The 27,094-nt window shown below is 37.2% G+C and overlaps 1 long non-coding RNA gene across 2 annotated transcripts in view; it reads right to left on the reverse strand.

Moving 5' to 3' along the window:
• Positions 1-433: 433 nt before the first annotated feature.
• The window catches only part of LOC118590871, a 47,730-nt gene continuing 21,069 nt past the window's right edge, over positions 434-27,094 (reverse strand). The window contains exons 1-4 of one of the 2 annotated variants that reach the window (XR_004945865.1): positions 16,005-16,282; positions 10,579-10,674; positions 2,427-2,489; positions 434-786 (exon numbers count right to left, since the gene is read on the reverse strand). This is a non-coding gene — a long non-coding RNA (uncharacterized LOC118590871). Of the gene's footprint in view, positions 787-2,426; positions 2,490-10,578; positions 10,675-16,004; positions 16,283-27,094 lie in introns of those variants that run through there. The other variant, XR_004945864.1, reaches the window with a different exon arrangement.

The raw sequence follows: 27,094 nt of genomic DNA on the forward strand, positions 1-27,094 counted from the left end.
CAACTGACAATACTTTTAAAACTGTGATTGTGTATCACTGCTATTTTATTGCCAGCCTGACATATTTTCTACATGGGAAGTAGTTCTATCTTTTTTATTTTATAAGCATAGTGTCTGAGAGTAGTCAAACTGAGTAGGTTTCCTGAACTAGGAAGTAACTGGTTTGTGTCATTATTAGATTACAGGATTATCAATACTGACAGGACTGAATGTGAAATTTTCTTCATATTTTGCTTATTAGGTCAATATTTTAGTATTTCTGCTGTTTCATATTAAAAAGATAGTTGTAATATTCTTTTTGTTTGTTTTTTGTTCTTCAAGACAGGGTTTCTCTAGGTTGCCCTGGATCTCAGTCTGTACACTGGGAACCAAACATGGGCCCTCTGGAAAAGCAGCAAGTGCTCTTAACCAAAGCGATCTCACCAGCCCCTCAAATAATACATTTTAAATTTGCATTATATAAATAGATAATTTAAGTTTAGGTAGCTAAAAATGCAATGTGGGAAATAAAAGCATTTACAAAAAGAAAAAGCAATGAGAAAAAAAGATCAATGACTTTTGAATTTCTTAAGCAACAAAAACTTTCTACTAGAACTTTAAACTGGAAAGAAAACTCTTTATGCAACTTGGAAAAATGAATGCAAAATACTACCATTACTCAACTGACAGCAGCTAGCATTAACATCATCATGCCACTTCTAGGACATCCATATTCCACAGATAAAGAGGTAGGGAGGTAAAGTGCTTGCCTAGGTTCCTGTAAGGCCCTGGGTTCCATCTCTAGCACTGCAAGAAAACAGAAATTAAAAAAAAAAAAAAAAAAAAGAAAGAAAGAAAGCATCACTATCAACAAAAACCCCTTCTCTTACACACACTCCATAAAGAAATAGCTTAAAAGAAATTACTATGTTAAAAGAAACCATGGTATTAAATCAACACTAAAAGAGAAAGGTGGGCACAGGCACACAAAACCACACAATGTCATGTAGAGTAGGTCACAGTAGGAGTCTACAGTAGGAGTACAGTTCAACTAGAAAACCTGTTTTAGTAACTTAAGTTGAAGGGAGGCTGAAGCTGGCTTCCAAAGGATCAAGTAAGGAACCCAAGCCCAGGCTGTATAGGATTCTTTAGGGATTTGCAAATATTTTCACACTGATAAAAATATGAAAGGAAAAGTTTTACAAAAAAAAAACAAAAAACAAAAAAACCTGTGGCATTTTGCTACTAGTAAACAAAGTTTACAGTATTTATTTATCTTACCTCTCCTATGTACCTCCCTCCTCCTAAAAATCCTATTGTCACTACTTGAGTTGAATGGCTGATCATCTAACATACACAGGTCTTGCATTACTAATGCCACATGTGAAAGGATGAAAGGGAAGAATCTGAAGCACTAACTTTCATCTTAATGGGGTCACTTTACCCTTAGCACCATTAGGAACAAAAATGTGAGTCTGAGGTTTTTTTTGAGAGATGCAAAATTAGCTCAAGTAGATGGAAATGAATCTTTTGTTAATTTTAGAGTCTTGAATACTTGCATAGAAATAGTTATCTGTGTGCTTTTAACATGACTTAATATGCCAGTTTTTCTAGAGATATATTAATTTTAGCTAAACTGTTAGAATTATTCTGTTGTAATTTATAAACTTTTCAAAATGAGTCAGGAAGAATTTTAATGTGTGCAAATGTGTGTATGTACACAGTCAGAAAAGGGATTGCCTTTGCTGTTTTCCCTATCTCCTGAAGTTTCAAAAGCTAAATGTAAAAAGCTTTTCACAAAGAAGTCTCAAAGCAATGCAAAAACAAAAACAAAAACAACAACAAAAAAATATTTCTCAAGAGGCTACTTTCAAGCTATAAAGCGGTAAGACCAATAAACCAGAATAATGATGATAATAATAAAATATGCCATTACTGGGGCTAGAGAAATGGGTCCTTGGTTAAGAGTACTTTTTGCTCTTGTAGATACCAGGGTTCCCAGCACCCATATGGTGGCTCACAACCAAATACCCTACAATTCTAGTTTCAAAGGATCCAATGCCCTCTTCTGGCCTCCATTTGCACCAGGCATAGTACACATATACACATGCAGTCAAACACGTAAAATAAAAATATTTAAGCCTTAAAAAAAGATCTTTACTTATTTGTAAACTTTAGAGAATTAATATTGTGATTCTCAGACTTGGGGATAACAGGGCCTTTCTATAAATACTTCACATACTAGTAAAATTGCCTAAGGCAATGAAGCCATTCTTGTTCGAAAATAAATTAATATCAAACTTCAATGAATAAAGAGCTAAGGAGAGATTTAAGTTATTCTAGTATAGATAGAAAAATAAACAGAAATGATTGGAAACATGACAGCAAACAGTTTTTGTAGTAATGGTGGTAGGTCACTGAGGAGAAAGCTGGAAGCTAATACTTACAAAATAATTGTTGAGCTACTAAGCAGGCTGTTTTAGTAATGTCTTCATTTATCATTGTTAAACCTAGGAAAAAAAGAGTTTAGACTTTAAAATTTGAGCTTATTACATAAGCAAAAACATTTTCAACAAATGTCAGCAATCACTGTTTTCTGATTCTTTTTTTTCCCCTCTGCATGTTTTTTTTTTTTTTTTTTTCCCCTGAGACAGGGTTTCTCTGTGTAGTTTTGATGCTTGCCCTGGATCTCGCTCTGTAGACCAGGCTGGCTTTGAACTCAGAGATCCGCCTGGCTCTGCCTCCCAAGTGCTGGGATTAAAGGCGTGCACCACCACTGACGGCTCTGTTTTTTGATTCTTATACATTACACAATAATCACAGATTAGAACTTGCCAGCAGCAGTGTTTGCAATTTCAATCCAGTGCATTGTCATTAAGTCTATAAAAGGGCTTTCCCACTAAAACTATCTTCTGAATATTTAAAATTCAAGTACGTCAAGTGTAGCTAACACTGTTGCTTTAAGTGTCTAACTTGGAGTATGCTGAGCTTCTGAGAACATCATAAAATTCCAAGTATTTTACATTAATTCAAGATCACACCCCAAGATATGTTCCTTTCTTCTTCTCTCCATTCACAGCACCTCCCCTACACAAAGTCTACACACTTCCCTAGTATAAGAACTCTAATATAGCAAACCACAAAGAGCTTAAAATGCATTGGGGGAAAAAAACAGTGGAAGCTGGGCAGTGATGGTGCATGCCTGTAATCCCAGCACTCAGGAGGCAGAGGCAGGTGGATCTCTGTGAGTTCGAGGCCAGCCTGGACTACAGAGCAAGATCCAGGACAGGTTCCAAAGTTACAGAGAAACCCTGTCTCGAAAAACCAAAAAACCCAAACAAACAAACAACAGTGGAAATAAAACATTATGCTATAACCACAACAAAAGAAAATAATGTTCAGAAATTGTCTGAAGTAAAACATAAGTGAAAAAATAAAAATAAAGAAAATTTAAAAAAACCGTAAGTGAAAGCAGTGATAAAGAAATTGTTTTCGGGCACTAGAGAGATGGTTCAGTGGGTGAGAACACTGACTGCCCTTCCAGAGGTCATGAGTTCAATTCCCAGCACCCACATGACAGCTAACAACTGTCTATAACTACAAGATCTGACACCCTCACACAGACATGCACACAGGCAGAATATCAATGCACTTTTAAGAGAAAGGATTCAGAACCCTTGAAGCATAGCAGGAAAATACTACAGCCTAGCCTTTAAAACATCCTAGTAACTTCAACTGGTCACATTTTACTTCTGTGAAACATTATACACTGTGCTTCTATTTTTTTGAGACAGTCTTGTTAATATGGCCCATTCTGGCCTTGAACTTGAGATCCTTTTGCCTTATCTTCCCAAGCATTAGATTACTGGAATATGCCAACATAACTATATACAAGTACTTATTACATGATATAGCATACAAAGAGTATATAAAATCTTTATGCTTTTATTAGAGCATTCCAAATGCATATTTATTGCAAAGGGTCAGCATTTCTTTATTTCAAAATAATCTATTTCAAAATCCACCAATCCCCCTTTCCAATAATGCCAACATGAATCTATCCCCGACATGAATCTCCATCCCAAATCCAGCTCTACTGAACTCTAAACAATATCCCAATTATACATAAAGATCCTGCTGTGCCAACCCCTGATCTCATTCCATACTTAAGATGTAACTACAATCTTGAATTTGGTATTTATTTCCCATACATTCTTTTTACTAATAATTTAACTGTTATACACATACATATTTTCCTCAAATGTTTATTTTTTTGCTGAATACACTTATTCAGAATAATATACACAACTTTTACTTTAATGGCTATGCAGTATATGGACTATGTCACATTGTATAATGGGGGGGTCTACTAAAAGTTCCACATTGTCAAGTGCTCCACAAACTAGACAGAAACTTTTGTATTTTCCCCAACATTTGAACATACATTTAAGAAAAATATCTACTTCTGTGTAGAAATGAACACTTTTTAATGTTGAGTTTTTATTTTACCTTATTCTTGACATCTATTATGTCTATGGGTGCTCCCTGCATGTATGTCAGTGTACTGTTTGCATGGCTGGTGCCCACAGAGGCCAGATGTCAGATTCCCTAGAACTGGGGCTGTGACTGCTATGTGAGTTCAGGAACGGAACCTGGGTCCTTCGCAGGAGCAGTAAGTGCTCTCTCTTAACAGTTGAGCCATCTCTCCAGCCAACAGTTCTCAAGTGATTCATCTCTTCTGCTCTCAAGTGTGTATCTAACAGAGGGACAAAATTTGTCCCAAAACATTTTCGCAAAAATAAAAGTTCTGAAAACAGATGGTTCTTCATATGACTGAGGAAATACCAACACTCAGAAGTGTTGCAGAAATAAGATTCCTAATTAGATACTGAACTTTGTTAGATCCAAGATAACGAATAGCTTGGGGATGGTGGGTGGGCCAGATATAAATGGTTTGGTATGAACAATCCTTCCCACCCCTGCCACTACCCCACCCCATTTGTGGTGCTCCCTTAAAAAGAGGGGGGGGGATCCTTTAGAGTTTGTAAAAAGTATAAATTGTGGATGTCTAGGACCAGAAATTTTGATCAAGCAGCAGGAGTCAATCAGGGTGGAGGATATTTTCAGAGGATTATGCAGCTAACTTTTAGGTTAAGCATGTACAATATTAATACGTCTATCTGTCAAATGACATCAACATATTAAAAACAGTAGCAACCTAAAAGAGCAATTTCAATTTACAACTGAATATGCTTAATTTCACAATGTCAGAATAAACTGTGGTCTCCATTATTAATTCAGATAAATAAACATACAATATGACAAAAGCCATTTTTGTTAGTAATACTAAAGAAATAATATTCTGAGTTTACTAACTGGTAAAGCAAACATTAAGCATAGGGATGGATCAGAAATGATTTTAATGACAATAACCAAGGAGAAACAATGATTATCTTTTAGAAATACAACTGTAAATGTCAGACTTTAAATTGGGGCACTGACTAACACAAAACTAAACGTTACTTGTAGTTTTCTAGCAAAGTCTTATAAATGAAACCAGAACTTTAACAGAGATCCAATATTCACTTATCTAGAACTATAATTATACAGATAAAAAGGGGGAAAAACATATGTGGGTTATACAAATTTGTACATGAGTATATGTATATGAGTCTACAAAACTTTATTACTTGAAATAACAAAGTCTAATTTCTAAAAGATGTAGAATGTGATATAGTATCTTTTTAAGAACTCATCAAAGTATGACTAGAATATAAAATAGTTTAAGTGTTTCCACCTATGGCCTATGTTGGTTCTAATTATTGACAACATGAAGTATAGGATGTTTTATTATCATGAAACTAACAATAACTCAGCCTTCTTCATATGAGGCTATAAAAGGAAAATAATATGTCCTCAAAGTGAAAGAAATACTAGTGCTATGACCATAAATTTTCTTTCTCAAATATCTATCTAAATTTGTGGCATCAGCAACCTAATTACTTAATAAGCTTTCCTATTCTATTAGCTTAAAATTAAGAAGTATCGCACACATATTTCAGTAATTTTTCAACTCTAACAGATGAAATTTCCTGAATAAAAATTAAATATAACACCACTGAATAAACGGTTTAAAAAAAAAGGTCCAAGAACCACAAATATTTACTATCCTCTTAAAGGCGCACTGGGAAGAAAGTATCTTTCAAAGAGACTGTTCTGCAAACCACACATGGAAAACCTTTCCGCTTGGGTGCAAACTTCTTTGGCCACTATTATCACACACTGACAGTACTCTGCAGAACAGCCAGCTCACAAGCAGCAGTGACTACCCAACTCCAGTTTTTGTAAGGGACAGGAACAACTGCTACGGTGGTGACACTTACTTCTTCACCACTGATGCTCCGACTATTTAAAAAGCACCACTCAAGAAAAGCATATAAAACTAACTCCAAGAAAAAAAGTACTTCAGTACAATTCACTTGCCAAGTCCACTTGTATTATTATTTAAAAAGGGTAAGGTGAAGAGAAAAGACAAAATTTATATTTTTGGTTAGAGAGGGAACCTACAATATTTCTAAAAAAGCTAATAACATAGCAATTTCAGCTTCTAAGGCTGCATTTAACTACTCAATTACCAAAACTCTCTGAAAAGTTTTAACCATTTGTCAGAGTGAACACAGAGAATAACTTCCCTAGTTGTACAAATTCTAATCAAGAAAATTGTACTTTTGCTCACAAAATATCCCTAGTTCCCTCCTAAGCACCATGTACTGAATCACTATCATATGCTGACTCCAATTATTTAGAAAAACAAAAAGAACAACGCGCCCCAGCCCCTGAGATTCAAGGATAAATAGCTTAGTGGTAGAGAGTATGCTAGTACAAGACCTTTGGTTCAAAAGGTCCAATCTCTAGAATGGCAAATAATAAACAAGCCATTAGGAGTTCAGCCAGTGAGTCTCCCCCCACCTACCCCCACCCCCGTTGGTAGTTCAGGAATTGTTCTGAGGCCATGGCATACTAGCCAAGTGCTGTACCACCAAGCTATAATACTTCCTAGACCTAGCCTAAAAGAGTTAACAAAAACCACATCTGAGGCTGGCAATATGGCTAAGTGGGTAGGGATGCCTGCAATGCAGGACTGACAATCTATGAGTTTCATTCCTGGAACACACTGAGGTGGAAGAAAAGACTTGACACAAGGCTGTTCTCTGAATTCTGTGCATACACCACCTCATTATATACACAGTAATAAAATAAAATTTTAGAAATCACAACTAATCAAAAATTTTCAAGTGTAATCTACCTTAAATGTATATTATGTGTATTACAGAGGTAAAGCCTTAGTTAAGCCCATAATATCAATTTGTAAGAGAAATAGAAATGTTTATTCTGTTAAAATGCTTTAACTATAATAAAATGCTGTCTACAGATCTACAACTTAAATGCAAGTCATCTTTCAACCACCGTAATCATTGCTGCAGAAATATAATAAAACATAAAATTTTGAATTATTAAAAAACAAAAAATTAACAGATTAGAAATAGATATTAAATGTAAATACCTAGTCTTGAACGCTAGTATGAAATAGTAGCAATAGTAAATTTAGGTATTTTGCAAGAACAAACAAGAAAAAACTACAATCTTTCACCAAAAGTAATAAAAAACTTTTCCATTCAGTTGTCAATGAAGAAGTTTAGAAATGAAATATATTAAAAAAAAAAAAAAAAAACCCACAGGATTAACAAGGTAATTTTGAATATATTTACTTAATATGAAAGGAATTTAAAATTTAATTTATGAAATTTAGACATACAGAAATAGTAATAGATTGATTAATTGCAGAAATCATATTTAAAACATGCCATTCTTTCAAATGATTCTATCAAAATAGACAAGTAATATTAACTATCTATCCAGTGTGGTTCAAAGTGCTAATAACAGAAATTCTACTTCAAAACTGTATTTTTAAGAAGTTTAAAGCCTTAAAATTAATTAAATATTGCCTACTGAAAAATGTTGATGAGAAAGTATCAGTTCTGATGCATTAGGCCTAACTTGAAGAAAACCAATACAAATAAACTAGTAATATTTGTTATTTTTAGAAAACCACAAAATATATACATGTAGGAAACTGCTTCAAATAAACATTTAAAATGTTTAAGTTAATTGTGTCTATTATTTAGCAAATCTTTGCAATACTTTAAAATCTCTAGCAAAGAAAACTTGAGTTTACTGACAAACAGCTTAAATATAAGTCATGTTTATGAACTAGCATTATATAATCACATTTAATAATGTAAGACCCTTCAACCGATGTTAAATTAGCCCCATTCTAGTTTATTAATGTATTTTTTTGTTTTACCCTAAGGTAAATACTTCTGTAAGAGAGACACAATGATAGTACAACTGTACTTTAAGGGCAATTATTTTTCCTGAAACCCTGATAATGCCTTTAACCGAAAGTATAAATATTGTACTCGAGATGTAACTCTAACATTGGGGAAAAAATTTAATTAAAAAATTTAAAACAACACAATAAATCTCTTTTCCATAACAAACTATGTATTAAGAGAGAATTGGAGCAATTCGCAAATTTGAAGTATTTATATGTCTTTTAAAAGGTGGTTAAATGATACCTAATCATACTTAACTATAACAGCTTTTATTATTAGCCAAGTTAAGGTTTCTTACTCTATCAAAAGTAACCAACTATAAGAAAACTTTTAATATCTATACTGTCTTGAGATACTAAATTACTTAAGCTAAATTCCTATGATCATAAGCCAGTTTTGTTTTATAACAGTAGAGAGAACAATAACATGATAATGTCAAATATTTGCGTTCAAATAGTAAATTCTGAAAACCTCAGGTATCATAAATCTTGAAATCTACATTCGGAACAACTGTTCATTTTATCTTTATCTACAGTATAAACTCACATATTGCTTTCTCCCTCATTTAATGCATTAAAGCTCTGTCAACTATCTGGATTAAAAGTGATAAATTAAACCTAATTTTTTTTTCCCAGATACTCCATTTTCATGTTAATATTCTCTAACCTGGAAAAACTGGTTAAGATAGAGGGGAAGAGTTTTTATTAAATTTTCACAATTAAAACTATTTTGACATAATATTTAAGATCAAAATTATAAAGACATTCTATACTTTGTATTTATCTGAAACTATAACCATATAATTTGACATAGATGTAACAAAGCACCAGAAATTCACCCTTATTTAAATTCTGATTTCTATTTAGTTTCAACATTTCTATTTTACCTCAACTACTAACATATGCATTTCTGGATTGTCTATCTCATAATATAAAACTATCAAATTCTAGTTTTTGATTATTTTATCTCGATATTCCAGCATTCTTAAACACACCTGAGAATTTGTTCTAAAATGTTTACACTGTTTAAAGTTAAAAGCAGTTTTATGAGCAGGAAAATTATAATTTACTCTTAAGATTAAATTACACTCTTGAGAAAACAAGCCTTTGGGATTTTCTATTCGTTACTTACATATTTTTAGTTAAAAGATTCTAAAGAAAATTACAGTTATATTTTAGCAACTCTTATTTTATTTAGCAAATATTATTAAAACTTATGGTTTACATTTCACTAGAAAAAACTAACCAAGTAATATTTATTAATAACATTCAATAAATTCATTTTTATTATACCAGATTACCATCTAGAAAACAAAAATTGTTTAGGCTGAATACTATCTGAAATACTCAACTAAAACTATAAAAATCAAGTAAAATAAACATTAGAAAAATGGACTATGGTAAGTATTTTGGAGGTTAAGATAATAGTCACCGGAAGTTTAAGCATTCTATAATTTTATCATTAGAGTGCTGTAACTTTTGATATTAACAATGTATTGAGTATCTATGAGTAAGATAAGATATCTGTTTCTGCTTAAGAAAGTAGGTTTTTCAGTTTCAACCAAATTTCAACTTTTGGTTAGGACAGTACTTGGAATACTTCAAATTTTCCTAAAATATTTTCATTAATCTTATCTAATTTTTAGGCTCTATCTACTTTTGCACTTGTCAAACAGCCAAGTACTAAATTCCACTTGACTTAAACACTTCATTTTGTAAGAATAAAGTCTACTACATAATTAAATACCTTTCATAGCAACTGTAGTAACACCCTTAGGAAAAAGAAACGAAAAACAAACATGAAACATTACGTATGCTTTTGTGGAGGAGGGGATAAATTCAGGTGGATCTACTACAGCACTATAAAAATATCAATTATATCTTAAAAATCTGGAATTTTAACAAGCAAGACACTTAGATTCAGCCATTTTACAAGATTTCTACTTATTCTTTATTTATTTTAGATCACTTAAACATCTCAGCATTACTATCAAGTCCAATTATATTACCAAGACATACAGGTTTTGAAAAGTCAACAGTACAGAGCAGAAACAATGACACATATTTACAATTCCTGCACTGAGGAGGAGGGTAGAGCAGGAAAACCAGAAGTTCCAGGCCAGCTTAGGAGACACAGTAAGTTCAGGCTGGCCTGTAGAGTTAAGACCTTGTCTTAAAAAAACAAACAAAAAACACTAGTATACCTTAATCCTCTATCATGTTCCAATTCATGATGTCGGTATTCAGTCAAAGAAACTTAGGCTGTTTTCCAGAATTGGTTCTCTTCTAAAGGTTAAAATCTGCAATAAAAATGTAATGTATTATTATATAGACAAATATCTCTTGTAGTTCTAGTTAATCTCCGAACAGTCAAATTTTGAAAATATTGCAATGCTTAAAGAAAGAATCTCTACTATGAAAATGTTTTTGGAACAGAAAATAAGTTAAGAACACCTGTGATATGCATTATCACCCAAAGCCTCTTCAAACAAATCAGTAAGTTTCTGCTTTCATTTCTCTTTATGACATTCATTTCCAAAGGAGCGTAGATAAATATGCATATGTAGGTAGCTTTGAAAAGACTAAGGAAAATATTCTTTGTGTTTCTAAAATCCATATAGCTTAAAAATTACACAAGGGATAGAGATAAAATTTGACTACCTTCCCCTAAAATTACCAAATGTGTCATTGATGACAAATTACCATTATTCTTAATTTCAGTCTCGCTATAGTGAGTGAACATTTCCAAATATTTTAATGTTACAGTTCTAAACAATTAAAAAGTTTAAAATAAATGGACCATACTGGACTAGTCTTTTAATGCTTCCCAACAGAGGTGAAATGCAACTTCATTTCTTTTTCTTTTTTCTTTTCCATTGGTTTCACCTTTCTGGATCTTAAAGGCATAACTGACAAGTACATTAAAATAGCAAATTATTAAATTACCAAAGGGATAAATTACTACATATGAACCATAATGCTTTGTAGGAGTTTTCTACTTTTACTTAAGAATGGCTGAAGAAAGAAATAAAGAAAACTAAAAGCCCCTTTATTCTTCTGTTACTAAATATTTGGTTAATAGGAAAAATAAAATAAAAACCCCACACCATCTTATGTCTAAGAAACACCAATTCAAATATATCTTTATCTTGAAAAATTAAAGAAATTTTTGCCTGACGTTTTTTCAAAAGAAAGGTTTTTTTTTAACATGTGAGTGACTTGAAATATAGGATCACAAATTTAAAATAACAAAGAAAATAACAGAAAATTAAATGTCAAATTTTAATATAGTAATATATGTTTTGAAGTAGTGTAAAAATAAGATACAAAAGAAGTTTGGATATAAAATCTAATGCATATGACTAAAAGAAAACTCTCCAAAAGTAAAACTCAAATAAATCTATTACAGTTTACTCTTTATACTTAGAAAACATCAACAAATCTTTCCTGTGTAACCTTTCTTTGGGGAACTAAGATGGGTTTAAATAAAGCACACGAAGCTCACAACTTCAAAAAGTTTCAAAAAAAAAAAGCACACACACACACACACACACACACACATTTACTGTTAACTCCATAACTTGAAACCTGTCTCACAGAAAAATCCTTTAAAGCATCTTTTTATACAGGCAAGAAAAATAAGCAAAAAAGTTACATATCAGAACGTATTGTTTATGTAATTCGTGAGCATTTGTACACACTAACAATCAGGTATTATACATTAGTAACATTTTAAAATAGACATCATGCTTAATACAAAATATTAGCTTTAAAGTTCTAATAGTGTAACCTCTTAAAATTAAATAATCTCATTTTCAACACTTAGTTGAAATAAAGTGTTATTTTATTACTGATTTCCTTTTGTTTTATGAGATTTAAGACCACAAAGTTACAGCAAGTCCTAGTTTGAAATCTCATTATATGCCAAAATTAATTGCAAAGCACACAGTGTTTCTAAATTTGTGCAATTAAAAAATAAAAAGGACAAACTATGTATAGTCTTATAATTCTTTGTAAAATGTGTTGTTCTAATTGTAATATGCTAATTATGTTTCTCATAAAAGGGGTTAAAAAAAAATCAATGTAGGGATTAAGGGTCATTTAAACAAAAGAAAATAAAAAGACAAAAGCCTCTTTAAGGTTGGAAACATTTTGAGATTTGAGATTTTTATAAAATTTCCATACCTGTAACTTTATAATATAAATGTTGAAAGCTTATTAGAGAAATATTAATTTTTTTCTTTCTGTAAACTGTTAACTGACCAGTATTTCTACACCACATACAAATAAATAAATATTGAATAATAGAAATAAAACTGTACACAGACTTTATGAAATCAAAATTAAAAAACAGCACACAAAAGAGGAAACATGGAATCTAGAATGTGAACACTACTTTTGAAATTTGTATCCTTAGGTGTGGTTCCTGATAAACATATGCCAGTCTAATCAGATATGAAACCCGAGGCTGTATTTTGTAAATGTACAATGAAGACAACAGTTTTTTAAAATCATCTAAAATTAGACTTTTAATTAGAAATAGTCTAAAGAACAAACAAATGAAAATCAATGCTACCAGGGAAACTGGTACTTTTGTTCCCTCTCCCTACAGTATGTAAATGTAGCGCCAGGAGAACTATTAGAGCAGCACCATTCTCCAGTGCTGTTTTCCTGGGTAGGTAATAAATGGCTTTTGCAGCCTTCACAACAGTATAGAAAATTAGAATAATCAGTTCCTACAGAAAAACAGATGACTGCATATGAACATTTAAATAAGTAGGTATATACCTACTAGAATTCGCCCTCCTATCTGGCATTACATAAAAGACAGAAATATTTGGAATGTTGTGGGATTTATTTAGCTGCTAGTATATTCTAAAGCTTTAAGTGAGTTAGTTTAAATAAAGGATCCATTACTTATTTCAAAAAGTTGGTAAAAACAAACAAACAGAAGGGGAAAAAAAGCCCTTCATTCATCACCCTCAAAACAAAACAAACCCCATAAACCAAAGTGCCAAAAAGTATGGTTTGGGGGAATTTAAAGCTTTCCCCCACTCCCATAATTCTCTCCCAGCCACATAATTTGAATAAAAATTAAAATTCAAAACTAAACCAACAGTTAAAAGCAAAACTCATCAGTACTGGCACTTGAGATATAATTACAAGTAGATAGAAATGAGATCAAATTTTATAGATAATTTTATGAAAAGATCCAAAATAAACACATTCATGAAAAAAATGTGGATTCTGTAATAATTACTGTGAAAGTAATACAAAATAGAACGTATTCATTAACAGAAATCAAAATGTTTTCATTTGGATATTTCTAACAATATATATTTGTCTTAAAGTGAAACTAGAAATCATGTCTCAAAGTTTCAATTATTTATAAAATACAAAAATTTCTTTCAAAATCATCTACTCTTTCCAAACCACACTGTCTGTTATCAAGATGCAAATAAAAGGAATGACAAGCAGGGTAATAAATATTGACGGTTGTTTCAAGCAACACTACACAAAAACTAACTGAAACCAATCAAATAAAGCAACACATGTGCACTGCTGTATACAGCACACTTCCTCATAATGAATTTGTCAGAGAACTGTAATAATGTATTATACAAGCTCACCTGTGTATACTTACTTACCTGCTATATTAACAATTAACATAAATGTCTTGTAAATTAAAAATTTTAAACCACTGCAATGAATGGCTGAATTAGAAAAAAACATTTTAAAATAGATATGCAAGGTTTTATGAATATGCAAATTTTATGAAAAATGTATAACATAATTTAAAGTTTACTTTAATCAAAATGAAAGAAACACTTTTCCCATAATCTGCATCCAACAAATACATGAAGGCGAAGACGAAAAATTTCTATCAAAGGAAAAAACAAAACAGCGTAGATCCTTTGACGCAGTTTTCAACCAATGAAGGAAAGAGAGAAGTATGTCTTGTTAACTGCAACAGCAGAAATAGTTTTCTGAAAATTGCTTCTTTAGTTTTACTCTTCAATACACATTTCAGAAACATCTGAAAGGCTTTTACGGAAGAAACAACTCTATTGGGTATCCAATTTAAAAAAAAAAAAAAATCTCCGTTTGGACTTTTGTGGCTCCATTTGAGTAGCTCTCTGACTAAACACAGTTTTTCTGTAGGTGGAGGATTATCAGCTCGGTGGCGTTCAACATTCAAACCCCCCAGGCCCGCTTCCTTCCAGCCAATCAGGGGGGGGAAGAAGTCCGGCGCTGGGGAGCTCCGTTAGAGACGATTTGAAAAACATCACATTGCGCTTTTACTCTCCTGGAAAGGATCTAAATGAGGGCGGGTCCCCAGTCTGCACAGACCTACACCAAACCCACGGTTCTGAGAAAATCCCACAGGGAGGAAGCTCTGGAGGGGGCCTGCCCGGAACAGTAGGTCACCGAGGGTCCCAGGGAGCCTTGTTCCTCTCTGCGAGTCACTGGGGAGCTACTGCAGAAGCATCTCCACAACCTCCGTGACCCCGATCCGCGCCAGCCCTCCCGCGGAACGTCCCGTTAGCACACCAGCAAAGGGTTAATCTCGGGGTGATCTGGGGGGAGGGAAGGGATTCAACATCCCACAGGGGGGGGTAGTGTGGACTCGTCACAAAGACTAGGACCTAGAGACTACCTAAAGTCGCAGCTGTCTGTCACTGGCTTCAGGAGTGGTCGCCTCTGGGTTTGACAAGAAGCCAACAGCTAAGGGAAAAAAACAAAACAAAACAAAAAAAAGGAACCCCTAAAGGGAGAGACAAGCCCGCTCTCTTCCGCCCCGGCGAGCGTCAAGAGTTTCCCGAGAAAAGGTGAGAACTGCAAGCCCAACTGCCGTTAAGTCGCCGGGGCAAGGGCTGGCTCGCCCGCCCGCCAGCCCGCCGCCGCAGCCGCAAACCCCAAGTTACACACGACTTTTCCTGGAGACCCCGCATTTCAAGGGCTCCCTGGAGAAGGAAAAGTCCTCTTCTGCGGGCGCCCATCTTCCCCCTTCCCCACCCTGTCCCCAAGAGAAAAGAAGAGAGGAGGGGGGGCACCGCCGGGAGAGCAGCGACACAAGTGACCGAGCGAGCGAAAGACGCCAGCGTCCAGCATCTATCTGTCCGCGCGCCCCCGACCCCGGGCCGGCCGGGGCCGCCTCTCCCACCCGCTCCCGGCTCCCCCGCCGTGCACGCCGGGTACCGCGGGCAGCTGCCCGCCTCCCGCGGCCCAAGTTCCCCGCGGGGGAGACGGCTCCGGGGAGGGGCGCAACTGTCAGGGAGCCCCGCGCCGGCCTAGCGCCCCGGCCGGCCGGCAGGCAGGCAGGCAGGCAGGCCGGTCCGTCCGGTCCGTCCGTCCGTGGCGCTGACAGGTCGGGCGGCGGCTGCTGGGGCCGCGTCCCGCTCAAACTGCGCCTCCCCTCCCCCCGCCGCCGCTCCGCGCTCCCGCCACAGGCAGCCAGACGCCGCCCACCCGCGGACACCCAAGTTACCCGGGCCGGATCTCCCGGGGGTGAGGGGGGTAAGTCTCCGCGTGAGGGCAGCTCCAGGGGTCCGTCCCTGCACCCCTCACGGGCCGCCGGTCCCCACCGCTGCCACCTCCGGAGACCCGCTCGGCTACTTCCAGCGCTTACCGTCCGCGCCAGATCTGGCCGAGCTCCGCCGACGGCCCTTTGGTTTCCGTTATTTGGGGTTTTTGTTTGTTTGCTTGTTTTTTGATGATTTCTGGGGGGGTTTTCGGCGCCATCCCAGCGTCCCGCTACGCTCGGACAGGTTATCCCTTCCGTCCCGCTAGATTGATGAGCTCAGGCATCACTCGAAAATGGCGCCGAAAGCGCCGAGGCTCCTCATTCAAATTCGTTAGAGCCAACCCCGCCGCCCCGGGGCATGCCGGGAACGCGGGCTGGCTCCGCAGCTGTCTCTGCCGTGCCCCCACTCCCCCCTCCCACACACACACCCGAACCCTGTTGCGCATGCGGAAAACTTCTACCTCCCCCCCCCCTCCTCCCTCCCATGCTCCAGCACATGCGCAGAATCGTCGTGGCGCTAGACTCCACTTCCTCGGTTCCAGTCCCCGGTGTCTTTTCGCGAGTGTGTGTGCCAGCCTCGCTCTTGGGCCGTAGTGGAGATGTTCGCCTTTCAGACACCACTCCGGTGACACACAAGTCCTCTACCTTGGGAAGGAAACAAATTAGGGTCCATCTTCAGCGTTTCGTGAAACAAAACAAACCCAAACCCCGCCTTTGACTAGACTGCTAACCACCGAGGGTGCCTCGGAGGCTGGCGTGGCTGCACAGGAACCTGGAAGCGCGCGCGCGGGGGTTCGAGCCCGCGCCCTCCGCCAGCGCCTCCCTGATCTGCCACTCTTAAGCCTCGAACCACTTGACGAAGTAGGAACTTTGCGGCTCAGTCCGACGAGCAGTGCGCAGCTGTCACACCCCGGGGCACCCCGCCGCCGTCTCCCTCCTCCCTCCAGACCCGGAGGCGCGCGAACCGCCCACCGTGCAAAGCCTTTCACCCGAGCTTTCGGTTCTGGTTTGGAGACGGAGGTGTACAATCGTTTGGACGTCACTAGGGTGCTTTTAAAAAAATATTTTTTTTTAATGGTGTGGTAAATGGATTCATAAAGATAGGTTGCCGTTGTATGATTCCCTGAGAAAGTTTTAACAGCCACAGGGTACTGATAATGTGCTTAATGTATCAAGCGCTTTGTGGATTAGACGTTTTCACTCTCACACCACCTCTATGGAAGCAGATATTACTTTTGCTTTACAGATATCTGATGTTCAGATTTGAAATTCTGCTGTCTTACAGCTGGTGAGAGCACAGGAGCCAGGCAAACTGCCTTTTAAGACGGCTCTACGGCAGGACAAAAGATAAATCACTATTTTAACACTTTTCTTATAAAAGTATCTTTTGATTATTTGCTTGCAAGACATCCTTCCTGTCACTAGGCTAAATACGATGAAATTTTTAAAAAGAAAAACTGTCATTGCTCCTAGGTAACTACAGTTTAGGGTTATGTTTGGTTACATTTTCCTTAATTCTCCTGGATTTTTAAAACTTGCTTTCTTTGTATGAGTGTTTTGCCTACACGTGTGTATGTGCATCCCATGGAACTGGAGTTAGAGATGGTTCTGATCCACAATATGGGTGTTGAAACCAAGCAAATCCTCAGCAAAATCAACAAGTGTTCTTAACTGCTGAGCCATCTCTCCAGCCTTACCAAATGACTTTTCTTTTGAGCTGAGGATCGAACCCAGGGCCTCTAGCAAGCGCTCTACCACTGAGCTAAATCCCCAACCCTATCAAATGACTTTAAAAAAAAGATCCCAATGGTTTATAAACCAGGAATATTAGCTATGTTTGCTCTAGTTTTTATATAAAACAACTTGTGATGAATCATAACTTTAAAAAATACCTTTTTATGGAGTTGAGGCTGTCCTAGAACTCAACTTTGTAGCCCACACTGTTAACACTCCTTCTTCAGTCTCTTGAGTGCGGGGATTACAGGCTTGTGCCAACACACCCTGAAGAAGTGTAAGTTTTGAACAGAAAAAGATGCATCCTGTTATAAGTGTGTAAGAGTAGATGAGACTTCCTTAAGTACTAAAGAGTAAGGGAACTGGAGAGGGCTACATGATTGGCATTACTGACGTACAACTGGAAGAGAAGTGGATTTTAGCAATCAGACCAAGTGACATGGCAGAGTGGTGTGCTGTTCTCTACATTTTGCTCAGACTAAAATTTATGTGAAGATCTCTTTTAGAATATTTAAGTCTTGCTTAAAATCTTATCTAGCAAACCATAAATCCTTACTGAGTCACTAAAATGGGAGAAACCAAAATCTAGTCAGAGTTCTTGTGCCTGAATAGAAAGCCAGTGGGGGAAAATTATCTTTCCACCACAAGAGGGTGCAAATTCCTGGGCTACATTTCAAAGGGAAAAATGTGGTTTTATATCAGATCTTCACACTCATGAGTAAAAACCTTGGAAGAATATTCAATTTGAACTTTGCAACTCCAAACCACGCTACACCTTACTAAAGAGTCCCACTATTAGGTAGCACTTAGTATTTGGGTACCAGGGTGGAAATTCCCAGCTGTCTTCTAGAAAAGCGTTACCATCTCTGTCCTGCCCACTTCTGCCCACTCAGTTTAAACTCTGGATACTCTTGTCATAGAGGAGAACCTAAGTCCGATTTAAAATCTGAGGCTTTTACTTTAGTCAACTGGAATGCAATTACCAGCAAACGGGTATTTTGGGAAATGGGTCTTGAAATTTCAGTGCCTCCCCCGCCCCCAATACTGTTTCTAGTGAGTAAGCTACAATGGAGGGATGCTGGCTTCAACAGATTAACTTACTTAGTTAAAACTGTAAAAGCATCACCGTTCAAAAAACAGTCAGACATCAGAATCAGAAAGCATTTTGAAGACTAACTTGAAAGCAGAACACACACACAAATTGTTTAAAAACTATTTAGCACTTTGCAGTTTTCTTTCTTTTCATCCCCCCATCCCCACCCCACCCCCTAGGCTCTCACTGAGTAGTTCTGGCTGTCCTGAAATTCACAGTGCAGACCAGGCTGGCCTCAAATTCGCCAAGATCTATCTGCTTCTGCCTCCCCAGTGCTACACTGTGCCCAGCTTATTTAACAGTTTTCAAGACTCCTTTTTTTCTTTAAAACGAACTAAAAGGGGGGAAAAAAGACATCCAATCAGAAATAATTTCAAATTTACAAAAAGTTAAAAAGATCATCTCCGTCACTTACTGCCTCTTGTGGGAGGAGGTGTTCTCTTTTACCCCCAATGCACACATTTTCAGCCCTCCCCTTTCCTAAACTTTTCTCAGGCAACATGGGTCCTGACTCTTCGCTTCTATATTCCTGGGAGGGCATTTCCTGACAGCTTGCTCAACTCAACTTACACTTGATGTATTTTTAACGTCATGTTACAGTTTTTGAGGCTGGTCCTTTATAATGTTCCTCCCCACCTTACAGAGGCCTGTCCAGGGATAGTTAATGCACTTAGTTGTCCCATTTTTAAGCAGGATACAGGTTCAAGCTGTATTTGAAGGGAGCTACATAGTTTTTAGAAGACGATTCATTCTGTGTTTGATGTTTACTCACAATTAGATGGAGATTATGCATGTTCAGCTGGCAGCTGTTTCTCAGAGTATCACATCTAGAACATACATGATATCCATCTACTCAATGGATGATTGAAACTTTGATCACCTTGTCAATGTGTGGCCCCAAACTTTCCACTGTGTAGTTACTATGCTTTTGTTTTTGCTTTTTCCTTTCTGGAAATAGAAAGCAAAATTGGTGAGGAGCCGTTTGACATTATATCCTACTCATGAGAAGTTTCCTTCATGTTCAGCATTCATAATTGCTGATACAGTTTACATGATGGATGCGAAATGACTGAGCAAATCTATCAGCCTCTCCACATTTCCAGCCCAGAGCATTCTCCTGTAAACAAAGCCCTTCTCTCTTCCCTACTTACCTATTCATTAACTACATGAGTAGATTTGAATTCCTGTCTTCCTATTTCTGTATTTGTTTATTCTCATTTATGACTTCCCTCTACAACACACACACACACACACACACACACACACACACACACACACACACACACACTTATTTTTTGAGACAGGGTTTCTCTGTGTAACCTGGCTGTCCTGAAACTCACTCTGTGGACCAGGCTGGCCTCAAAATCAGAGATCCACCTGCTTCTGCCTCCCAAGTGCTGGGATTAAAGGCATGTGCAACAAATATTTTTAAAATTTAGATTTTTTTTTTTTTGTTATACGTATGAGTGTTTTGCCTATGTGTGTATATACCGTGTGTGTCTGGTGCCTTTAGAGGTCAGAAGATAGTATCAGATCCCTTAGAACTGGAGTTACAGATGGTTGTGAGTCACCCTATGGGTGTTGGAAACCAAACCAAGGTCCTTTGCAAGGGCAGCAAGTGTTCTTAATGGCTGTGCCATCTCTCCAGCTACTCCCCTTGTATTTTTGTTTGCATATTTGAGTACTGTTTTTCTGAGTCACTTAGGTAAAGTTACATACATCACATTGCCTTTCACCTCTAATGTTCAACTATGTACTTAACTATTTTGATATTCAAATTGTCTTACATGTAGCTAGTAGAAGCACTTCATCTCATGGCTTCTGTAAACATTACTTCAAAAGACTCCCTTACTTGCTTATAGAGTCAGGTGGTGGTTCATGTTGATCTCATACTTACCTTCCTCAAGCCCTGAAATAAGGCTTTTTTTTTTTAAATTTTTTTTTTAAGGAACTCAATTCCTTTTTAAAAGGCCTGTTTCCATCTTCATGGAAAATGATATTAGGAACCAAGGTTCAGTATGTTTATTACTACTGGATTATTGCTTCTTGGAGCTTGTAGGAGACAGAGCTGAGAAATATATGCATGTATATATTTGTGTGTGGGTGATCACAAATATCTATATATAAATTGTATAATATGTGTAAAGGATATGAATTCAATTTTAAATTATCTTACATATAACAGAAAGACTACGATAGTGACATTTATAAGGTTCTAGATAAAAAATAAGGGAGGCTGGAGAGAGGTTAAGAGCACTGACTGCTCTTCCAGAGGTCCTGAGTTCAATTCCCAGCAACCATGTGGTGGCTCACAACCATCTGTAATGAGATCTGGCACCCTCTTCTGTATACATAATAAATAAATTAAATAAAATAAATTTTTGTTTGTTTGTTTGTTTTTGATTTTGATTTTTTTTTTTTTTTTTTTGAGCTGAGGATCAAACCCAGGGCCTCCACTGAGCTAAATCCCCAACCCAAAATAAAATAAATTTAAAAAAGGAAGTTGCTGGGTGGTGGGGCACAGCATTAATCCCAGCACTTGGGAGGCAGAGGCAGGCGGATTTTAGTAAATTCGAGGTCAGCCTGGTCTACAAGTCCAGGACAGCCAGGACTGTTACACAAAGAAACCCTCTCTTGAAAAAAAAGTCATAGCCACATCAACAATTCATATAGTTCCCATGTTCCCTCTGAGTTATTATTTATATATAAAATTACAGGTCTCTTAATCTTTTTTTACTTAACATATCATGAACATATGAGTTACTATATAATTTTCACAATCTTCATTTTTACACTGCTCTGAAATATATCATTAGAATTTTCTATTCCTGAACATTTAGCTTATTTCTAGTTTTTTTCTATTATGATTTTAGAGTGAACATTTTTATACATATGCCCCTTCTAATTTAATGTTTTATCAATTGATTGGAAGATTTTAAAGAAGTACAAATGTGACTTCTTATTGTGGGTTTTAATATATGTTCTCACACAGAATGAAACAAACGTTTCATTTACCAGAATTCAAATTAGAATCGGAGACAGAGATAAAAAACAGTAATTTCTTTTAGTAGACAGTTGAATATAGAGTGAAAGATAAAATTTCCAAACAACTATAGAATGAAAAATATAGAGAGGAAGACCATGTAATCCATGGGAATGGATGACTTGGAATCTTTTAAAGGAGGTAGAAATTATGCTGTGTGTCTCAAGACATCTTGGCAGAAACTTACCCAGACTAGGACTGGAATGAGTTATGCTGGTGTAGAGAAAGAAGAAATGAGCCAATAGAAAGCATTTTAACTAGAATCATTAGAGTGTAAGAAAGTGGAATAGTTGGGAAGAACCTGGCATTTCAGATAACTTGATAGTTTGCTGTAATCTGTAGCTCGAGTATCTTTGAAAGCAATGAGAAAGGCCAGCCTGCTCAACTGGATAGAACTTAGACCCTGAATGGCTTTACGTGACACTTTTTTTTCTTGGTTTTTCAAGACGGTTTCTCTGTGTAGTTTTGGTACCCGTCCTGGATCTTGCTCTGTAGCCAGGCTGGCCTCAAACTCACTAGCTCTGCCTCCACCACCACCACCGCCCGGCATATGTGCCACTTTTATATTGATGCAACTGGAAAATCTTAAACCAATTAATACAAGATTTGTATTTTAGAAATTTACTTAAGGGAGGGCTGGAGAAGTGACTCAGAGGTTAAAAGTACATACTGTTCTTAAAGAGGACTTGAGTTCAGTTCCCCCAGCTCACAACTGCCTATCATTATTCCAGCTCAGCATTCCATTCACATTCACATATTCACATTCACATAGACATACAAATACATACACATAATTAAAACTAAAAATGAATCTTTAAAAAAAAACACAAAGACTTTTCCTAATGAGGATACTAGAGACATGTGGCAGAAACCTCTTTGGAGACAACCATATCCAGACAAGAACTAATGGGCACTTGAGCTTGGGGGGAAAAGGCAATGAGAAGAAAATGAGGCATAAAAGACAAAGTAATTATTTGTTAGTATACAGGTAAATAGTATTTCTAGGTAACTAGCACTTATTCTGTGCTGTGTGTATTGTGTACTTTTGTTAGTTGTTGAGTATGTTAGGAGAGAACAAAATAGCCACATTTTCCTGTTGTTATGCTCTAATCTAATGAGAAAAAAACCCGGGTATTAATGATCTTACAAATTACAACCCTCACCAGTTACAGGAAAGTACAGGGTGCTGTGAAAATCTTACACTATGGGAACTAGCACCGGAGGTAACCAGTTTTGGGGTTTGGGGGGAAAGGGTGAGAGTGTGCCACAGAGATCGTGACTCGGGAGGCCAGAGGACCTCAGTTCTCTTTTTCTACCGTGTGGTTCTGGGGATTGAACTTAAGCTGTTAGGCTTGGCAGCAAGCACTTTACCCGTTGGGTTCTCTCTCTGGCTGAACAGTGGAGATCTAAAGAAGTTCTCCCTAAGATGGAGCAGAGACTTCAGGGAGAGACAGAAATTAGCTGGGCCAAAGGGGAAGAAGAACTCCACAGGCCATGAAAGATACAACGTGTTGACGTTCTGAGCAGGAAGACCGGCGTGACTTAGTGTCCATCTGTGAGGAAGCCAGGGGTAAGACTACAGAGGCGTAGGAGTCTTTGGATGTGGAAAGCAGAAACAGGAAGTGCTCAAGAGGGACTCCTAGGGTTCTGGTGTGAGCAACTAAGTGGCTGCTGGTAAAATTTCAAATTTTGGAAATCTTGTACAGGGAAAAGGATCTGTGCAGAAGTCACACAGGAGTATTTTTATTCAGTATTAAATATATTAGCAAAAGTGGGGGTGGGAGTTGATGAAATATCTAATAGTAAGTTGGTTTTTGTTTTTTATTGTTTAGTAAATTGAGAGAAAATCTACTGGGATTTTTAGCATCATCAAAAATGTTTACAAATCCAAATATGACATATAATTCTGATGACTACAACTACTTATAAAAACAGAAAAGTACAAGAAAAACTTTCAACTCAAATCAAGGGTTTTATGGTTATAGTTTAAAATATGTATTAGAAAGCCAATCTAAAGTTGTGCACTGTTGACATTGCCATAGCATGCGGTGAAGAAACTGGGTGTTGTGGGAGCAAATTCCATGATTCTTAAACTTTGAAAGATACAGTCTCTAGACGAACGTGCATGTGAATAGTCTGCAAAGTTTCAGAGATGGATGCCTGCTGTGGAGGTTCTGAAGGAAAGCACAGGAAACGTTAATGGTACCTACGGTAAGCTGAATAATGGCCTACCAGAACGTCCAAGGGTGGCCGTGTCTTCACCCCTGGAATCTGAACACACAATGTAAGTCAAGAGGGAATTCAAGTTGTGATTGCAAGTAAGACCACCATGAGGTCTAAAACTTGGTTATCCTAGATTATCTTTGTAGACCGCCCCCATCATTCTAGGGTCTGTGAAGTGTGGCAGAGGAAGACCCAGAGAGGTGGTACTGATGACATGTCAGAAAGGCTCAACCAGGGTTGGCTAGTTTGATGATGGGGAAGCTTGGAGCCAAGGAATAGCTTGAGAGCTCCAAAAGCTCAAAAGGGTTTCCAAGAGTTCCCAGAGGGATCACAGCCCTGCCTTCATCCTGGTTTCATGGCACAGACACTCACTTTGGATTTCAGACCCTCAAAACTATAAGGTACTACATTTTTATTGTTTTCAACCACTAACTTTATAATTGTGTAATCGTGCAGCAAGAGGAAACATGTAAATAACCACTTTCTTTGTTTTTTTTTAAACATTTATCTATGTGTATATGTGTCCTGGAAGGGGGAGTTCATATTGTCAAATGCATATGGAGGTCAAAAGACAAGGTAGAGAAGTTGGTTCTCTCCCTAGAGCATATGGGCCCTGGGGGTCAAAGTAAAGGTCATCAGCCTTGGCAGCAATTGTCTTTACCTACTAAGTCACCTTGTTGGCCAGCAAACCACCATTTACCATGTGTTGTGTGGCTGTGGTAGTATTTAAAAATATAACTAAAACATAAATAAAAACGTATACTTTAATATTAAGTGTTTTGCTGTATTTCTTTGTTTAAAAAATTCATAGGGCATTTTAAAATTTTTTTCAATGTCTATAAAGTATCAGATCTCAAGATGAACAACTACTTAATTAAATAGAACATCTAGCCTACCACCGAAATTATATACCTAGAGCTCACATAGTAATTTGCCAGTAGGAATATGGAGAGCTTCTCCTGTGAATCTACTCATCTACATAGTCTTACTCAAATCTGAGATTTATTTTAGGTTGATTTTTTTTTGTTGTTGTTGTTCAAATAAGTTAAATAATTTTTCCTATGTAGCTAATGGGTACTAGGAAAGAAATCCTTCTTGTTTCTTCTTCTTTTTTTTTAAATCCTGGTGTGACTAGACACCAGATGGCCTGGGAAATGAACCCAGTTCCTTTGGAACATCAGTGTTCTTAACTCCTGAGCCATCTCTCTGCTCTAAGAAATCCTTCTTAGAGGATATGGTAGGGGAGTATATGTTTTTTCCTGTGGTGGGGGCAGATGCAAGTGTGTGAACGGATCTGTGGAGGCTGAAGGGCAACACTGGCTGCCATTCTTTGGGCCCTGTCCACCATTTTGTTTGTTTGTTTTGTTTTCTGAGCCTGAAACCAGCCCCGGGGATCTCTACCTATCTCTGCTTCCCAAGTGTAGGGTTACAACTGCATACTACCATGCCTGGCTTTATTTATTTATTTTTAATATGGATTTTGGGTATTGAACTCATGTCCTCAGGCCTTCAAGTACTTTACCAACTGAGCTATCTCTGTAGACTTAGAACTATATGCTTTAATCAATGATCAGATTAAGCGAACATACTGTTTAGGTGTAGAGTTATTGTACAATTGGATAGATTTGTTTCATGAAAGATCAATGTGCATACTTTACCTTTTGTCATGTGACTCCTAAAGGGGATGGGACTCAGTTACATGGTGTTGTATGGGGAGGTATTTACATATGTGCCAGGAAGTGTATTTCTCTCTAGTGAAATTAACTTTGCATTGTTTATAACCCCTGTTTCTAGAAGTACACATTCATCTGTACAGCACTTCCAACTCTGCTCAGTGTCCAGGGCTAAGAGTTTTTTACTTATCTTTTCCTGTGGGCATCATTTGCCTTCATGTTCTTCACCACAAATCACCATGGACTGTTGTAAAATTCATTCACAATTAATAATTAAGATTTGAGGGCTAATTAACTTTTCTACTCTCCACCAATAAGGATTACTAAAAAGGGGCTAAGTTCCTTTGTTTCAGCCAGCTACTTTCTAAAGTTGATGTGAAAATGCTGACTTTGGGCGAAGCAGTAAACACTGAGCTCTGAAACACTGCTGTAACTCCTTCTACATAAACTTCTGGGGGACTTGTTAAAAGGAACTGAGCCTACTCAGGTTTGGAGCCACAGAATCCCGGCGCAAAAACATACCACTTTCTTACTGCATCTATTGTCCAAGTTCCCCTGAATCCATCAGAACAAATTTGTCCCACTTACTTGTAACAGCTCTTTAAATATGACCATTAGTACTTTCAGTCCTGATGACAACTGAGTCCCCACTTGCTAAGCAGCCTTAATGGGCTCTGTAATGCTTCCTTAGTAGTTTTATGATTTAACCCTTCACAGCCTAGGCCTTCTTCTGTTTAGACTAAGTTAACAGGACAGAACCCCTCTCAAACAGTGACAGCCAGAAATACACATGTTCTGAAATATATACTAATAGTTGGCATTCACTTTCTGTCCCAGCTATTCAAATTCCTGTATTTTGGGAAGTAAATTTTGATGATAAAAGACTCATAATTAATAAAACTGAATCTGTTCTTGACAGTTTATTAAAAAACAATTGAGGCCCTTGAGTACTCTCACTCATATGGCCCACTGTCAATCCTGTCCACATCTCTGTTTTAATCTGTACTATCCTGTTACTTTGAATCAAGTTATCTTGCTACTTTTGCAAAAACAAAGTTTAAAAAAGTGGCGGAGATAAAGGTGCTTGGTGCCAAACCAGATGCCCTGAGCTTCATCTCCAGACACCTTCTCCCATACTGTGCACACATGTACACAAAATACAAGAAAGTAAAAAAAATTTTAACTGGTGAATAAAACTTTATGCTGAGTAGAAAACTTCAGATTACATCTGATGGCAGATTTCAATGATTTGGGATGCATCTGGTCCTGGAAGTTGGAGAGGACAGGAAATAAGGAGTCTGTGAGCTCGACTTATTTATTTTTAATATACAGAAATGAAATTGGAATTATGGTTTCTGGGTTCTATGACTGAGAATATGTGGTCCGTTCTTAAGGACAGCTGAGTTGAATGATGAGTTGAATTGAGAAT

Source organism: Onychomys torridus, chromosome 9 (assembly GCF_903995425.1).
Source record: "Onychomys torridus chromosome 9, mOncTor1.1, whole genome shotgun sequence".
Lineage (NCBI taxonomy): Eukaryota > Metazoa > Chordata > Mammalia > Rodentia > Cricetidae > Onychomys > Onychomys torridus.